Source organism: Mus pahari, chromosome 8 (assembly GCF_900095145.1).
Source record: "Mus pahari chromosome 8, PAHARI_EIJ_v1.1, whole genome shotgun sequence".
Lineage (NCBI taxonomy): Eukaryota > Metazoa > Chordata > Mammalia > Rodentia > Muridae > Mus > Mus pahari.
The window spans coordinates 96,556,928-96,576,430 of NC_034597.1; the positions used below are offsets into that span (position 1 = coordinate 96,556,928).

The window sequence follows — 19,503 nt, forward strand, 5'->3', positions numbered from 1 at the left end:
CACATTAATATCTTGCCAGTTCATAGCCATTGTGCACTAGCAAATATTATGCTCTTTCTTCTTATTCTTTCATCCTGGAACTCATAATGATTTGTCATAAGGAAATTTGTTAGGACTATGATGCCCTAGTCATTTCAGACTATTTCTGTGTCAAGGCACCATGGTAATGGTCTTGGGCTCTATCCTTACCCTGGACTTTGTGGCCCCATGGATTGGTCATCTCTCTAGGGCTCACTCCCACCTAGAACCATGATTCCACAAAGGGTTCTTCTAGTTTCCAGCTTGCTTTCTTCGCTGGGTGTCCATCTGGGTCTGTGGGGACCAGTTGGCTGAAGTAACTACCAACTGCCCCTAGAAGCATCGCAGGTGTGATTGTTGTATCACATGTGCGTACAAGCAAGGAGAGAGGCTATGCTTGTGCTCAGTGATCAGATCTATGAAAATCAGAATGAGAAGTTGCCTAACACTCCCTGAAAAAAAAAAAAAAAAAAAAAGAAAGGCAGCCTGAGACAACCACAAGTCGGTGCCACACAAGTCCATTAAGTTAAACTGGACTTTTAAGTTAAGTTAAATGGAGAGTAACTTCAAGTCTCTGAATCATTTGGATCATTTTGGATCCTTTAGGATCATTTACTGGGTTGCCTTGTCCAATAAAAATGAGAGGGGAAGTTACTAGTCTTATTGTAACTATTAAAGCCATGTTTACTTATGTCCCTAGGAGGACTGCCTATTTCTGAAGGGACATAGGAGGAGCAGATGGACAGTAGGAGAAAGGTGTGGGTGGGGTAATGGTAGGGACTGGGAGGGAAGGAAGGAAGGGGAACTGTAATAAGGATGAAATATATGCGAGTACAAATTTGAAAAATTGTAAAACACCTTTCCCCTCTTTTCACATACACAGGATCTTAAATATAATAGAATTGATAATAGAGAACAAAAAAAGATAAGCACATATATTTAATAACAAGGGAATGTGGTAATATTGTATAGCCCTATGGGCTTCTGACTTTGAATCTTATAGTGAGATTAAATCAACCATGTAGGGCAGAAATACAGAAACAAGTCAAATAATAGAAATATACTTAGTTATATCTTGCATAAATAGTCATTGAAATTATCTGTGAAATTCTGAGTTGAAGATATATGAAGTAGAATTCCCAAATACATCTTGTTGTCTCCTTTACCTTCTTTTCTTCGTTTTTTTTATTGGAAATAAATTTTTGTTCCATAATATATATTCTGCTCTCCTATCAGATCCCTCACCTCCTCACTGGCCCAACTCTATTTCTTTCTTTCTCTCTTTAGAAAACAAACACGGCAAGATAGCCTTAAGGGAAATATTATAAATTTTAGTCACGTTATTTGGTGATTCTAATTTATTTCCAAAAGAAGTTTATTCAACTGAATTAATGGCCTAACTCCACAGTCTTGGAAATTTTGCAAACTGTAACTGCAGCTTTACTTCATGCATGTAAACCTTAGATTACTCTAAGACCATTGAAAGTTGTATAGTACTCTAAAATACTCAACAAGTAGTTTAAATATTTAATGACATTGTTAATGAAATATAAAGAAATTATAAGTAAAGTAAATGAAGCAGATTTACATGTATAGGTGAAAGTATTTTCACCTGTGATTACAATAGATACAGTTTTGAAAAGAGAAAGCAAGGGAACAATACACTTTTCAGCAAATAACTTCTGTACTGCTTTTAACCAAAGACACCTTGCTTATTTTACTTAAAGTACCTGTTGGTGAGGAACACTTTTCTTCTTTCCAGACAAAAAACAGAGATGTAAACATATCAAGAAATTTGTAGAATATGAGATGCTGAGCTTCCCGTAAGTCTTATTGACTTATCAAAATTATCCGTAGTTGGGGAAAATTTAATATTGATTCATAGCACAACTTAAACATACCATAATAAATCTACTTACATTAATTGTTTCCTTCCCTTTGGTTTAATGGTATTTCAAAATGTATATTCTTTTAGTTCATTTTTGCATTAAAATATTCAGAATGTAATTATGTATTCTTTTCCCCCGTAATGAAGTAGAAGATGAAAGGCAAGAAGAACTAAGAAGTATGTTTCTACATATGTTCCACTGTCCAGAAAGTGGATCTCATTCTATGTTTTAAGTCAATGATATAGAAGTAATTTTTTTTTTTGCATATCTCCAACAATAAAAAAATGTGGCTTTAGGACCAAGTGTTCTAAGAGAATTGAAAGGACCTTGAGAAAATTGCTAATAAAAGCAGGTAGGACTCTGATTACAGACAGAGTTAGAGTGCTTTGAGCTTATTGTCAGTAAAGGAGTAAAGAAGAGTAAGAAATGGTTTTAGAATATAATAGAAAAGAGACCCACATTATGTCAGAAAATGTCACCAAACTGTTACATTTCCTAAAATGGAGAAAAGAAATTGAATTTAATAGCCCGAGGATCTTACAAACTAGAATTCTTGGAAGGGTTTTGTGAGCACTATCCAAACAATTTTCACAACAAAACAAACATAGTGGGAGATACACTAAAAAATGAGTTATTCTTCTGCACTGAAGTGTAATTTTGGTGCCATAACAAAAGCTCTGCATAAGCTTTCAGCCAACAAAGAATCTCAAAGAATGAAATAACCTCAACTGAAAGATCATTGGCAGAGTTGGGTTGTAAAATTTTTAGTTAAAAGAGTTTTAGAAAGACTGAAACAAGTGACTCAGACACTTCCACATACATGAGTTCTTTAACTTTCCTTTATCATGTACTTCCAACAACATTTACTTTAAATAAAAGGAATTATAGCAGTCTTTATGGAATGATTCTTTGTAGCAGTATTCGTTGTAATACTATGCATTAGAAATATACATTTTCAATATCATTGTAATCTAGTTACAATATTTCTCCCTGTCCTTTCCCCTTTCTAAACCTTCCCCTAATGTATCCCCCACTCCTCAAACCCATGATCTCTCTTTAGGTTAATTTTTATCACATTCATGCGCGTGTGTGCGCACACACACGCACACATTTAGGAATAGACATATATATTTCTAATGTACCCAACTTAGTCCATATAATGTTCCATGTGTGTGTTTTAGCCTGACTACTCAGCACTAGACAACCACTAGGAGAACTCTTCCATCAGGAGGACCTCTGTTCCTTGCTGGGAGGATCACTGCTCCCCTGAAGTTTTTCGTCCATATTCTAAAATTGATTCCAAGATCCCTTCACGGAAGAATTTATACTTTGTTATTCAAAGGAACAATGATGGGTATAAAATCTTTATAACCTCAAGATTGGAGGGCAGGCCATCAGTATGAAGAAAGTATCGAGGTGTCTCAAGCCTAATTTAATTATGGAAAATACTAGCCTTATGACAGAATAAAAAGTCTTCATGGATCATTGATATTCAGAAAGGAAACATAGACCTTAATAAGGAAAAAAGTAGAAACAAAGAAAAAAACAAACCAACCACCCAGCATCTGAGGAGCTGGATTTCAGATACATAGTGAGAGTACTGGCTGGTTTTGTGTGTCAACTTGACACAAGTTGGAGTTATCACACAGAAAGGAGCCTCCCTTGAGGAAATGCCTCCATGAGATCCAGCTGTGGGGCATTTTATCAATTAGTAATCAAGGGTGGGAAGGCCCATTATAGGTGGTGCCATTCCTGGGCTTGTAGTCCTGTGTCCTATAAGAAAAGAATCTGAACAAGCCAGGGGAAGTAAGCCAGCAAGTAACATCCTTCCTTGGCCTCTGCATCAGCTCCTATATCCTGACCTGCTTGAGTTCCTGTCCTGACTTCCTTTGGTGATGAACAGCAAAGTGGGAAGTATAAGCTGAATAAACCCTTTCCTCGCCAACTTGTTTCTTGGTCATGATGTTTTCTGCAGGAATAGAAACCTTGACTAAGACAGTGAACTCCATGATTGTGTCTTCCCATTTTCCACATTTTAGTGGAGAGTCTATCATGGGCATACCATACTTTTCATACAACACAGTGGTGGGAACAGAGTATGATAAATCATCCTTTTCATTCTAAAGTCTTCTGAATAATAAGAATTCTAAACAAATAAACAATACCAAACCTTATGGAATAAGATATCCTATCTATTTGGCTCTAATTTAGAAAAAAGACTTTTGAACTTTTCATTTACACCATAACACGTTGAGACTTTATGTGATAGGATGGGGGAAAAAAAGATTGCAAATTATAAGTAAGGGAATAGAAATTGGTACATTAACATGTTTTATAAGAAAAGTCATATTTATAGTAGATGTATGCAAAAATATAGCTTTGCCCAAAAGAAGGTTTAAATCAGCTTTCCAATGTCTCATCAATATGGGAGTTGGAATTTACTCTAACTAAGAAAATGTGACGGAAAGGAGGATAAATATTTTCAGGGCTGTGTCAGCAAAGGCAGTATATCATTTCATGTTTAGAGTACATGTACGATAGTTCTGGAAATATGAATTGGTATACAAAAAAGAAAAAATAGGGAAAAGGAAAGAAAAGGAAAGGAAAAGCCTCTCCTCAGAGCCCAGATAAGCCTACACAAAAATATACACATATATCCCATGTGCAACAGAAAAACAACAAAGAAATGGTCATCAGAAATTTGCCAATGTAGAGATTTAATGTCTGCAAAAGTTTCATTGCATATTACTTTAAAAAAAATTCTTTGATGAAAACTGAGGACCAAAAATAAATGGAATACCATGTACCAGAGAAACTCAACTCAATTTCTTTATGTTTAGAAGTTGTCTATCATATTTGAAAATATATTTGTATAATATATACCGTATAGCCAATATTTTTATTGGTGCTTTTCACAATATCTAGTATCTGCCATCATAGAGTTCACAATCTGTCAAGATAGTAGCAATGAATGAACACATAGCTGGGAGACCCTAACTCAAGAATTTCTGTTACTTAAAAAAAGAGAACAGAAAGATAAAAATGATACTTTGAATGCTAAGGCCCTAGGAAGGTTTATAATGTATAATTTAAAATCATTTTATAAATATTCATGTTCATATAGTTATTTATGTTTCAATTTTTTAAAATTTTTAAATAATTTGTAATTTTAAATGTCATTAAATATTAAGATTTTCTTTTTTATTAGATGTTTTCTTTATTTTTATTTCAAATGATATCCCAAAATTTCATTTCCTCTCCAAAAATTCCCTTCCCCCTCCCCCCCTCTCCCTGCTCCCCAAACCACCCACTCTTTCTTCATGGCCCTGGCATTCCTCTATACTGGGACATAGTACCTTCACAAGACCAAGGGCCTCTCCTCCAATTGATGGCCAACTAGGCCATCCTCTGTTACATATGCAGCTAGAGACACGAGTGTTTTCTTTGATTTGTGGTTTAGTCTCAGGGAGCTCTGGGGGTACTGGTTAGTTCATATTGTTGTTCCTCCTATAGGGCTGCAGACCCCTTCAGCTCCTTGGGTGCTTTCTCTAGCTCCTTCATTGGGGACCCTGTGCTCTGTCCAATGGATGACTGTGAGCATCCACTTCTGTATTTGCCAGGCACTGGCAGGTAGCAATGGTGTTATGCACTTGGAATTAGGAAGTGATTTTGCTAAAGCATTGCTTATCTCATAGGATGTGAGTTAAAAACTACTGGACTTAGTTTGACCCAAAGAGTAGGAAAAGATATTTAAATGTAAATAAGCTAGAATATTCAAAATGCAGAAGTCCCAACTCACATAATCTGATTGTATTATAAAAAGGCAAAAACAAAAACAGAAACAAAGTTAACAGAGAATAAAGGAAGTACAAATAAATAGGGCATTTATAATTTTATTGCAGAATGCAAATGTTAAAAATAAAAATGAATCCTTGCTTTAAGGAATTTAATCTCTTTAAATCGAAGAAATCATGAGGAATGAAGAGGGGAGACTGTTTAATTGTGCTTTTCATGTTTGTAGTGGCTAACTTTTCTGATATCCAGTTAGTCTAGTAAATTTTATTCTATTTTCTATATGTGAGGAACATTCCCTAAAAGAGACATATAATGCTACAATATACAACTCTAGATGTTAATATTCATTAAAATGAAGAAATATTTCAACCTTCAAAATCCAGTAACCAGAGGTATGTCCCTTCATGCCTTTCTGAAATATTTTACTTAAACAAAGAAAAACGTACACTGAAATGTGAAGTGAGGCTGTACAGGGTTTCTCTGTAAAGCCCTGACTTTACTGGAACTCACTTTGTAGACCAGGCTGGCCTCAAACTCAGAAAACCGCCTGCCTCTGCCTCCCATGTACTAGGATTAAAGGCATGCACCACCATGCCCAGCGAGAGAGGAGGCTTTCAATATTATAGAATGAGTTGTAAGTGGATATTGGGATATATTATTTAGCAAGTTATATGACAAATAGTAAAATTAAGAAAAATTGACTCACATGCTATGGCAAAATATATCCAGGGTTTCTATTTCTCACAGAAGCACGCATTTGACATGAATATGTAAAAATGTATCACTTAATAAAAACAAGTCTTGATATTTACAGTTAAGAAAAATACATAAAATGCGTACATTCAACACATGTATAGAATTGCAAGTATTGTTTTAGCAGACAAGTCAAACTTTATAGTTCTGCCATTGAACCTTGCCAATGAAGTAGTTAAGGAATTGGATAAACACTTAAGAGCATTTGCTGCTATTACAGATGACAGGGATTATGCTCCCAGAAACCACATTATTATTATTATTATTATTATTATTATTATCATCATCATCATCATACTCATCATGCCCATAGTTGCCTGTAACTTCATTCTCTGATAATCAATCTTGTATGACCTCCAAAGCCTCTCATGTCACACACACACACACACACACACACACACACACACACACACACAGTAAATAAACTTATTTTTAAAAATAAAAACACACTTGAAAATACAAAAGAATACGTGCATTATGCTTTCTGCTTCTGGTGTGATATCTAAACTGCCCTTCCTTCCATCCCCCCACCCATTCAGCCCAGTCCTTGCTGCTGGGGTAGACCCCTAGTTGGTTTTCTCTCCTCAATACTCCTTATTCCAATACATCCCAGAGGACCTGAAGTACTCAGAGAAGTTGGTAAGAACACACTCCCCACCCCCTTCCCCAAGACCTGGAGTTGCTGCTGGAATCCAGGTGGACTCGGGACCCAGCACCCAACAAAACCCCCACCCTTCCAAGTACCACTCCCCTTCCTTCCATGCTTCCTACCCCTTCCTCCTGGTCCTTGCTGGTGGGGCAGACCCCTAGTTGAACTGCTCCCCCGAAGATCCTGATACATCCCAGAGGACCTGAAGCACTCAGAGCAGATGAGGGCCCTCTGTACTCAGAACAGTTGAGGCTCTCAGAGAAGTTGAGAATTGAGTGAACTCAGCACAGTTGGACAACAGCTCTACTGCTCCAGGGAAGACCCAACTGTCTGAAGGCCTCCTAGGAGATCTACTGCAGCCAGGGCAACAGATCAGCAGCTTCTCTGCCCCTATGAAGAGCCCCCAGTAGGAAGGCCCCACAGTGGTCTGGTACAGCCAGGGCTACAATACTACCAGGAGATCTGAAGCAACCCAGGGACAAAAGAAGCAGACTCCATAGAGTCACCCAGATCAACAAACACCAGGAATATGCAGATGGCAAAAGGCAAGCACAAGACCATAAGCAACCAAAGCCAAAATACATACGTGGGAGTCATCAGAACCCAGTTCTCTCACCACAGCAAGCCCTGAATATACCAACACACCTGAAAAAGAGGAATCTGTCCTAAAATCCTATCTCAAGAAGATAATAGAGTCCTTTAAGGAGGATATCAGTAACTCACTGAAAGAAATACGGGAAAACGTGAGTAAACAGGTGAAGGAATTGAATAAAATGATCCATGACCTAAAAGTGGAAATAGAAACTATAAAGAAAGACAAATGGAGTCAAACCTGAAAATGGAAAGCCTAAGAAAGAGGTCAGGAATTATAGGTGTATTACAAACAGAATACAGGTGATGGAAGAGAGAATTTCAAGTGTAGAGGATACAGTAGAAGAGACTGACACAACTGTCAAAAAAAAATTAAAAACGTAACAATCTCATAATCCAAAGCATCCAGGAAATACAGGACATGATGAAAAGACCAAATCTAAGAATAATCAGAATAGAGGAGAACGAAGACTGCCAGCTCAAAGAACCTGAAAATGTCTTCAACAAAATCATAGAAGAAAAATTCCCCAATCTAAAGAAAGAGATGGACATAAAGGCACATGAAGCATATAAAACACTAAATAAATGGGACAAGAAAAGAAAATCCCTAGTCATATAATTATCAAAACACTAAATGCACAGAGCAAAGAAAGAATATAAAAAGCTGCAAGGGAAAAAGGCCAAGTAACATACCTATCAGAATTACACCAGATTTCTTGACAGAGACTATGAAAGGCAGAAGAGCCTGGTCAGAGGTCATGCATACTCTTAAAACAAAACAAATGCCAGCCCAGGCTACTATACTGAGCAAAACTCTCTATTAGCATAGATGGAGAAAACAAAATATTCCAGGACAAAACCAAATTCAAACAGTATCTATCTACCAATACAGCCCTACAGAGGATCCTGGAAGGAAAACTCCAACACAAGGAAGATACCTGCACCAAAGAAAGGACAAGATATTAAGCATCTCACAACAAAGACAAAAGCAGAGCCACAAACATATAAAACCACATACAAAAACAAATACATCAGGAACCTACAGTCATCTCTCTTTAATATATCTCAATATTAATGGACTCAACTCACCTAAAAAAGACATAAGCTAACAGAATGGATACACAAACAAATCCAGCATTTTGTTGCATACAAGACACTTCAACAACAAAGACAGACATTATCTCAGAGTAAAAGAATGGAAAATAGGTCTTCCAAGCAAATGGTCCAAGGAAACAAGCAGGAGTTGCCATCCTAATAGCCAATAAAAATAGACATTCAACCAAATGTTATCAAGCATGATGAAGGACACTTCATATTCATCAAGGGGAAAATCCACCAAGAGAAAGTCTATGTCCCAAATGCAAGGGCACCCAAATTCATAAAAGAAACTTTACTAAAATTCAAAATTCACATTAAACCTGACACAACAATAGTGGGTGTCTTAGTCAGGGTTTCTGTTCCTGCACAAACATCATGACCAAGAAGCAGGTTGGGGAGGAAAGGGTTTATTCAGCTTACACTTTCCACATTGCTGTTGATCACCAAAGGATACAGGACTGGAACTTAAGCAGGCCAGGAAGCAGGAAATGATGCAGAGGCCATGGAGGGATGTACCTTATTGGCTTGTTTTCACTGGCTTGCTCAGCTTTCTGTAGGAAAGTGATTTTTGTGAGTTGATTTTGTATCCAGCCATTTTGATGAAAACATTTCTGTACTGTAGGATTTTTGTAGTATGATTTTTAGGGTCATATATGTATACTATCATATCAACTGCCAGTGAAAGTATTTTGAATTCTTCCTTTCCAATTTGTATCCCCTTGATCTTCTTTAGTTGCCTACTGCTCTAGCTAAAAGTCTTCAAATACGATGTGGAATAGAAACAGAGAGTGGAAAACTTCAACTTCTTCCTGATTTCAGAGGAATTGCTTTGATTCTCTCCATTCAAGTTAATATTGGTTATGGGCTTTCTGTAAACTGCCTTTATTACGTTGAGGTATATCCCTCAATCCTTAATATGGCCAGGACTTTAGTTATGATTTTTGTCAAAGGCCTATTCTTCATTTAATGAGAAAACCATATGTTTCTTTTTTTCTTTCAGTGTATTTACATGGTAGATTACATTTACTACTTATGTTGAATGACTGCTGCATCTCTAAGATGAAGCCTATATCATCACTGCAGATGACTGACTTGTGGTAGGCTTCAAGTTGTCAGTTCATGAGTATTTTATTGAGAATTTTAGCAAGCAGTTTTTCAAACAAAATTGGTCTGTAATTCTCTTTCTTTGTTGGGTCTTTATGTGGTGGGGGTATCATGATGACTGTGACATCATAAAAGGAATTGGGTAGAGTTCCTTTTATTTGTATGTTATGAAATAATTTGTGGTGTGCTAGAATTAACCCTAGGGTGAACTTCTAAGAGATTTCTGTAACAAAACCATCTGGCCCTGGAATCTTTTTGGCAGAAAACCTTTTAATGGCTGCTTACATCTCACTAGGGCTTTCTCTTGTTTTCCCTTGATTCTCTAGATTTCTTCAGTGTCTAATAAAATGTCCACCATTTCACCTCTAATTTTATTAATTTGAATATTCTTTCGTTGCTTTTTTAGTTAACTTGGATAAGGGTTGGTCAATCTTATTGACTTTCTCAAAAAATATCAGCTCCTTTCTTGGTTCTTAGTATATATTTCTTGTTTCTCTCTCTCTCTCTCTCTCTCTCTCTCTCTCTCTCTCTCTCTTGTGATTTTACTTTTATTTCCTTTACTTTAATCCAACCATTAAATTCCACAGTTTTTCCCGGGGTAAGGCAGAAGGAAAGTATCATTCAGGATGACAGAGGCCATGTCCCATGTCAGGGTTGGGCTGAGCAGGTGCAGCAGGGGAGGCCTCACTGAGGAGGTTGGAGCACAGTAGACATGGCTGGAGGGTAGGTGATGTTCCCAGAGCAGGAGAGCTGGTAGGCAATGTTCTCAGCAGCTTTTGGCTTTCTCAGCTAGATCAATCCATCACCTGCTGTGGCCAGAGTGTTGACAATCTGCTCAGGTTAAGTTACTAGTAAGAGTCCTCACCAACATTTTCTTTTTCATTTTAGGCACTTACCTCTTAGACACATCTTCATCACACCCCATAAGTTTGGTTATTTTGTGCATTCGTTTTTAAGCAATTCTAGAAAGTATTTAATTTCTTCCTTGACACATTTTTTTATTCAGAAGAGAATTGATTAGATTTTAAGCTTCATGTTATTGTTAATATCCAGTTTAACCCAATGTGTTCAATTTTGTAGAAAGTTCAGTGAAGTGCAAAGAAGATAAATTCATTTTCATTTGGATAAAATGTTCTGTAAATACCTACTATGTTCATTTGTTCATAACAGTCCCAAAATTTCTCTGTTTCTTTGTTGTCTAAGTGAGCTGCCTCTCTGTAAAAATAGGATATTGAAATTCCCAATATGGGTGTATATGTGTCGTGCTATGAACCATAGTAGGGTTTCTTTTATGAACATGGTTGCTCTAAATGTTTGGTGACTAGATTTTGAGAATTGCAACATCCACTTGGTTAACTTTTACTTTGACAAGTATGTATCATCCTTCCCTATCTCATCTGGTTAAATATGGTTAAGGCTTTTTAAATTTTTTTTTCAAATATTAAAAAGGCTGCAAAAGCTCCTTTCTTAGGTCCATTTAACTAAAATAACTTTTTCCATGCTTTTTTTTTTCCTGAGATGATGTTTATACTAGATGTTAAGGGGTGTTTCTTGGATTCAGCAGAAGATGGATCCTGTTTTCACATCTACTCTGATAGACTTTTATTGATTTATTTTTTAATTGCAAATTGAGTTCATCAATGTGGAGAGTAAGCAATGAGCAGTGTTTGTTACTTTCTCTTATTTTGTAGTTATGACATCTATGGTGTATTTACCATTTTTTGACTTGATTTAGTATTACTTATTCCTTGGGTTTTCCTGGATGTGATTAATATCTGAAGTTTGGACTTGTTCTCCTACCATTGTCAATGGGGTTGGATTTGTATATAGATATTTCTTAAGTTTGGTCTTATTATGAAATGTCTTAATTTCTCCATCTACTGTAATTAAAAGTTTTACTAACTATAGTCTGAGCTAGCATCTCAGATCTCTTGGGGTCTTTAAAACATCTGCCCAGGGCCTGGTAGCTTTTAGAGTCTTTATTGAAAATTCTTGTGCTATACTAATAGGTTTTCCTTGACATGTTATTTGTCTGCTTTTTTTTTTCTTTGCAGCTTCTTACTTCATTCTGTCCCTTCAGTGTTTTGATTATTATATTCCAAGGAGAATCCTTTCTCTGATCTAGTCTATCTGGTGTTCCTAATGCCTCTTGACCTTGAGAGGTATCTCCTTCTTTAAGTTCTGAAATTTTCTTCTATGATTTGTCCAAATACTTTTCTATGCCTTTCAACTGAATTTCTTCTCTTTCCCCTATTTCTATTATTTGTTGATTTGTTTTTTTAATAGTGTTTCATATTTCCATGATTTTTTTGTTCTAGAATTTCTTAATATTAAACATTTTCCTTGACTTTACTTGATTCTTTTTTTCTATCATATATTTGCATGTGACATTCCTCCTGTGTCTCTTGTATTCTTCTGTGAGGCTTACCTCTGAGGTGCCTGTTCAAGTTTCTAAACATTTCCTTTCTACATATCCCTCAGTTAAGGTTTTCTTCACTGATTCCATTTCTACTTTTAGGTCTTGAACTGTTTTATTCATTTCCTTCCACTGTTTGTATTTTCATAGATTTCTTTAGGGGATTTATTTCCTCATTAAGGACATGATTCACATCACTAAAGGCTACTACAATGTCTTTTTCTGTGTGCTACTGCTATGGTTGCAATACTCACAACCTACTGGGGTTGCATTGATGAACTTATTGGAGACACATTTTCCTGGGTGTTATTGATTGGCATCTACATATCTAGGTTTAGTTTAACATAGTTATAATTCTAGGTGCTGATGTTTAATTTTGTCTTCCTTGGGTGGGTATTTTGTTTCTTGGTTTCTGTTTTATTCTCTGATTCTTAGTAGAGTCTTATGGTTCTATGTTTCCTGGTAGACAATTCTGCTAGGACTACGATAGGTGTGGCCACTAAAAGAGCTATGGTAGAGACTGCTAGATTGGGTATGGAGGAGTGGAGGGTGAGTGAAGATCTGAAGCTTCCCTACCTTTTCTCCTGGGCTACTTGCTTCAGTGTCAGGATTGGCTCTCTGACTCACAGAAGATGTCTGCTGGAGTTGGGTGCTGTAGTAGTAGGATGCGTGGGAAGGAATGCTGCAAGAGAAGATCAGTGTAAGCTACTGAAGATACTACCAGGCTGGAGGCAAGATGCTTGTTCACCATCTTCTACAGAGATGGGGGTGAGTATATGACATCAGAATTCAAAGAGAAGTTGCTCTGCTACAGGGGTAGAACTGAGAGTGTTATGGTTTAGGAGTCACCACACAAATAGACAAATACTGTTCTTAAATAAATAGGTAGAGTCTACTGAATGCACACCCCAAAACTGATTAACCAGGGCAACAGCTTAGGCTCAAGAGATGAAAGCCATGCACACTGGAATTTCTCAGAGCCAGCTTAGAGTGGCTGAAACCACAAAATCCACACTGTGCTCACATGCGGGTGTGGAAAGTGCTATGCAGGGGTCATCCCTGAAGTAAGCCAGTTTAGACGTAACAGATCGTGTTGATAGGTTTAAAGTCAAGCTTATGTTTGTGAAATTTCTTGAGTTTAACAAACCTCATAACAGAGAGAACATAACAGGGTATATGCTCAGCATGACCTTGCTCTGAGTCAAGTTATTTTTCTGTATCAACAGCTGGCAGGCATATTAAAAGAACAATATGAAATAGCCAGCAGGCACAGAATAAAATGGCCACAGCTTTACTAGAGGGGCAGGCCTCAACAATTTCCCTTTAAGTTGTGGATAAGTCAAATCATTGACTTAAAATTTTTCTCCTGCATTGGGAAATTATATTAGATCTGAAGAACCATGAGCTGGACGCTGTAATGCATTTCTTGATAAAAGAAGCTATGATCCCAAAATCAAAATTAATAGGAGAAGGCACAAGGGACCCATTAGAGCTGTTATTAATGAGGTTAGCCTGGAAGAACAGCTAAACAAACTTTATACCAGCCTTTTATTGCCCCAACCCCCCGATTTGTTATATGATTAAGTTTAGTCTTTTTTTAATTATGCCTGAATGATTGCATAGAAACAGCATTGTTCACCTAGAGCAATATGTAAACAAGCTTATTGCATGAAGAGGTCAAACCCTCTTCTATTTTGTAATGTTACTTTAGCTGAATCAAGAGAAAAAAATTAATGACTGATTCTTTGTTGTTGCTTTTTTGTTTTTAATTCTGAAAGGTCGTGATCATTTTTTTTTAATTTGCGTATTTAAAATTTTGATCTTCTTTAATAAGTTCTGCTACTCACATTGTGGCAGACCCTGCTATGCCCATGCCTACTAAGAGGGGCACTAGTACTGGAGCTGTCCTAGCCATCCGGAATTGGTGTAGAAGTCCTGCGTGTTCTTATCCTCCCTCTTCAGAATAGTAGTATCCTTGAGGCAATAGATGTATAAGTAAGCAAAAGTCAGAAGTTTTGCTGAGGATAAAAGGACTGATAATAGGGAGTTAGTCCTGAGCCAGAAGCAACACAAATGCCTTTTGAGGTACTAAATAGTAAAGGAAACTCCTAAAGAGGGTTTAACACCTTGTTAGGACCAGTGGCATCTAAAACCCTGTTATTGGTGACCTGGAATCTCTGGATAGTGAACATCATCCTACCATATTTACCAGACATATAAAGGCAAAGTCCCCAAATCTTTTCTTTATTCCATACATTGCTTAATTGCTTATACCATTTTTGTCTTAATTTAAATGAGGTTGATTTTGATTTTTTCCAGTTTTTTTTTTCTTTTTTTTTTTAAATGTGATTTCAACATTCAGTAACTGAATATAGTTATTCCTTTTGGGAACCTTAGGGAGCTAATGTTTCACAGCCCCATGTAGCACAAAAGTGCATATCTTGTCCCCCACAGTCAGTCTTCATCTGTGGGACAGGTATATACCTGAAGGGTGGCCAAACACTTTTCCATACTCTTGATCCCACATCCAAAAGACTTAGGAAATGAGGAAATGTATATGCTTGCAGTCTTTGGGCAACTATTACATATAGGTCTAAACATGTTATAAAAGTCAAAGGTGAGGGTGGGGGAACCACAGGCAATGATATTAGTAATAAGGCTCCCATCTGTATTTCTGATCAAAGTTCATAAATGTTGTACTGGAGCATGTGTATCAGCAACAAATGATAACACAAGATAGGAAGCTAATCTCTAGAGTCTTTTATCAGTCTGATTTTTAATGGGTCCTGTAAGTGTTGTCTGATGACCCATTACTTGTCCACCTCCTGATGTTTCTAGAGAACAAGCTTCAGATGAGAGTGATGAATCCAGGATTGGATCCCATCCACCTTCAGAGCCATAAGGGTGGTCAGGATCTGAAGAGGTGTCCTTTTCAGTGTAGATCCAGGAAGGCTGGAATGCTTGTCAATGGCTGGACAATAGGGCATTCATCAGAACCATCTGTTTAGATGATCCAGCTGAAAGACAGAGAACAATCACCTCCTCTGGGTTATCATCTCCTGTCAGCAAGTCAGACAGTTCCGCATTTTCATAAGTGATCCCTGGATGGGTTCTATCAGCCAGGTGAAAATCTGCAGAGACAAATACAAACTAGGGACAGACATTAATATTTTCTATTAATTGGGGAAGGCAAAGAATCACAAGACCAAGGGGAAAAAAATCCCATTTTCAAGAATAGACATGTGTACTTACCTGGCATCCATTTAATCTGTGGCAGGTGGGATCCAAATCTTATAACTTTTTGATTCCCCAATGCTTATATGAATTTTAGTTTACAAAGGGGATGTGCATGTGCATTAGTGTTACCATTGTGTTGAAATTCTTGTTTTAGAAAAAAAGCAGTTAACAGGTGTCTATAAGACAACATGAATAGACTCATGCCTCAGAGACCTAGTAAACGCTATATATTTGGCTTAAAAGACACAGAACATTATTCTTCTTAGTCCAGAGTGATAGATATACAGATCGCACAGAGATAATTTTAACATGTGGAGAAGCACCTTTAAATCTATATTCAGAAGACACCCAAAAGAAATTTTAAAATCTTGAAGTTTTGACTGAATTGTAAGCAGTCTGTGTTCCATTTTATCAGAACTCCACTGATCAATGTTAAAATAACATTGTTATTTAACACTGTAATATAAAATAGAATGGGGGTGGGGAATATTACCCATTAAATCATCTTTTTACAATTCTATAACTTCCATTTATATACCTTAAAACTCCTTCTTAGGCCCTCTAATTATAAACATCTTTTAGACTCTCCAATACTTATAACTTACATTTACAAACCTCAAACATTTCCCATCTGAAGTATTTTTTTTTTCATTCCTCTCATACACGTTAAATCACTTCCCCATTATCATCCAAGTTTTTGTTTTCTTCATATCCTCTAACCTTCATCACTTGCATTTGCCAATCTCTCACATTTTCCTAGACCCTCATTTTATCTTCAGACCTTAGGTTAATTTTAAATTTTACACATTTTAAATCTAAAGATATTAGTCCATATTTTCTTGCCTAGAGAGTGTTGTCTCAGGTTCTGGTGGTCTCTGTGAAATGAAGGCAGAGGCAGGCTTGGACCATCAGCCTCAGAAGACGAGGGTTTTTTTCTCTGGAAGATGAATATGGGAGAGACAGACTTCAGGTTGTCTTAAGCAGTGTGTGGCAACCAATTCTCTGGATGTACTGTTGTCCACAGTTTAGGCTAGGTCATGGCATCAGGACATGCATAGGAGCAGTATAGTTTCACAATCGAGGTTGTGTCCTTTGTCATTGTGCCCATTTCTTCTTGGCGACTGTGGGGTGAAGATGTCATCACTGTTAGAATTTGGGAGTCTACATCTGTCATGATAAATATAAACATATTAAATGCCTATTCAGCAGATCTCTGAATGGTTTGGGAGCTAGCATGAACTACCTGGCATTTCTGAGTTAAACAATCTTTATCTGTTTTGTTTTGTTTTGTTTTGTTTTGTTTTGTTTTTGCTCTAATTTGAAATGTAAACCTGAGACTAAATAATGTAGGGAGAGTTTCCGTAATTGATGATTGACTAATGAACACAGCAGAAACCAATAGATGGGCGAAGATATGGAGGCAGTTTTGCTTGCAAGACAGGAAGAGAAGGAAAGGATCGGCCAGAGAGGAAGCCGCAGACATGTAGGTTTCTTGGGGGCACTGATAGTTGGTAGTCTCCTCAGGCAACTGCAGAGACCAGGGAGAATGGAGCAAGATAGGCTTTGCCCAGCCTTTGAGTTATCAGGTCAGTTTTAAAATATAAAAGTCTCCAGTGTTTTCTTTCCACAGGGCTAAAGGGAGCTGGGTGAAGCCGTCATTGTGGCACCAGGCAAGCAACTAGAGCTAGCATGGGAGCTGTGTGAGACCAGGGCAGTCATTGGTGGTCAGCAGAGCCAGTCACAAGGATGGATGGTCTGTGGAACTCGAGTGGTTGCTCCAACTTTTCCCAGGAGGAACCCGAGGAATGGAAGTGGAGCCACCTGGGGGGTAAGAGGCCTAGGCACCAGGCAAGAAGCCCATGCAACAGTGGGCTAGGTTTGGTGGTTGATTATGGGATGAATCCCCGGGTGGGGCAGTCTCTAGATGGTCCTCCCTTTCATCTTATCTCTTAACTTTGTCTCTGTAACTCCTTCCATGGGTATTTTGTTCCTCATTCTAAGAAGGAGTGAAGTATCTACACTTTGGTCTTCCTTCTTCTTGAGTTTCATATGTTTTGAAAATTGTATCTTGGATATTGTAAGCTTCTGGGCTAATATCTGCTTATCAGTGAGTGCATATCATGCGTATTCTTTTGTGACTGAGTTACCTCACTCAGGATGAAATCCTCCAGATGCATCCATTTGCCTAAGAATGTCATAAAGTCATTGTTTTTAATAGCTGAGTAGTACTCCATTGCAGACAGGACCCTGATATAGCTCTTTCTTGTGATGCTATACCAGCGCCTGGTAAATACAGAAGTGGATGCTCACAGTCATCTATTGAGTGAAACACAAGGCCCCTAATGAAGGAGGTAGAGAAAGTACCCAAGGTGCTAAAGGGGTCTGCAACCCGATAGGGAGATCAACAATATGAGCTAACCAGTACCCCCCCAGAGCTGTGTCTCTAGTTGCATATGTAACAGAGGGTGGCCTAGTCAGCCATCAATGGAAGCAGAGGCCCTTGGTCTTGCGAAGATCATATGACCCAATACAGGGGAATGCCAGAGCCAGGAAGCAGGAGTGGGTGGGTTGGGGACCAGAGCAAGGGGAGGGTATTGGGGACTTTGGGATAGCATTTGAATTGTAAATGAAGAAAATATCTAATAGGAGACCAGGCAAGGGGAACTGAAACTCTTCTAACTGTCAAAATAGTACTTTTATTTTTTTACATTTTTTATTAGATATTTTCTTTATTTACATTTCAAATATTGTCCCCTTTCCTTGTTTCCCCTCCAAAAACCCTCTATCCCATCCCCCTCCTTCTGCTCACCAATCCACCCACTCTTGTTTCCCTGTCCTGGCATTCCACTACACTGGGGCATCGAGCCTTCACAGGACCAAGGGCATCTCCACCAGAAAACTCCCAAACCTGATAAAACAACTTCAGCGAAGTGGTTGGATATAAAATTATCTCAAACAGATCAGTAGCCTTCCTATACCCAAAGGATAAAAGGACTGAGAAAGAAATTAGAAAAATGACACCCTTCACGATACAAACAATACAATATAAATAATATCGGTGTGAATGTAACCAAAGAAGTAAAAGATCTGTATGACAAAACTTCAAATCTCTGAAGAAAAAAAATCAAAGAAGACCTCAGAAGATGGAAAGATCTCTCATGCTCATGGATTGGCAGGATTAATATAGTAAAAATGGCCATCTTTTCTAAAGCAACCTACAGGTTCAATGAAAAGTAGTACTTTTTAACCCATAAGTATATTCCATAAAGAACCTAGGAAATTTTGATCTTTGTATAGTATATCATTATGGAACATAACAGTTTCCATATGATTAGGTTTAAGCTGAAGGCACTGTGAGGACAGAAAACCATTACCAAATTGGGATGAAAGGAGGGGACTGCTGGGACTCAGACTAACTGAAAGGAAGGAAGGCATAGATTTCAAGAGTCAATGATCTTAACCTTTTGAATATTGCAAACCTCTAAATTTTTTTCATTAAAAACTTCTTAATTTTTATTCCTGGTATCATTACCATAATTTATAGAGCAATATATTTGATTTAATGAAAAGAAAAAGGCAAAGCTACAACACATAAAAAAAAATCACAGGAATGTATATCTGACATTATATTGCATTAATCAGTAGTTGCATATTTTTTAGGTTCTTATGCAATTCGTTTTTTTCTGTTCTCCTTTCTTTATTTTAAAATTAATTTATTAATTTCCACCTGACAATTCTACATCCCATATATTCTCCCCAAACCCTGTCTTCATGAGGATGTCCCCACCCACCACCATCTACCCCACCTGACTTCTAAACTCCCTGGTGCCTCCACTCTCTTGAGGGTTAGATGAATCTTCTCTGAGTGAAACCTGACCTAGTAGTCCTCTACTGTATACAGGTTGGGAGTCTCATATCAGCTGACATATACTGCCTGGTTGGTGGTCCAGTTC

General features: G+C 37.5%; 1 pseudogene; it reads left to right on the top strand.

Annotated features, from left to right (window-relative positions):
• Nucleotides 1-349: 349 nt before the first annotated feature.
• On the top strand, nt 350-468 carry LOC115064617 (annotated as a pseudogene).
• The last annotated feature ends 19,035 nt before the right edge of the window (nt 469-19,503 follow it).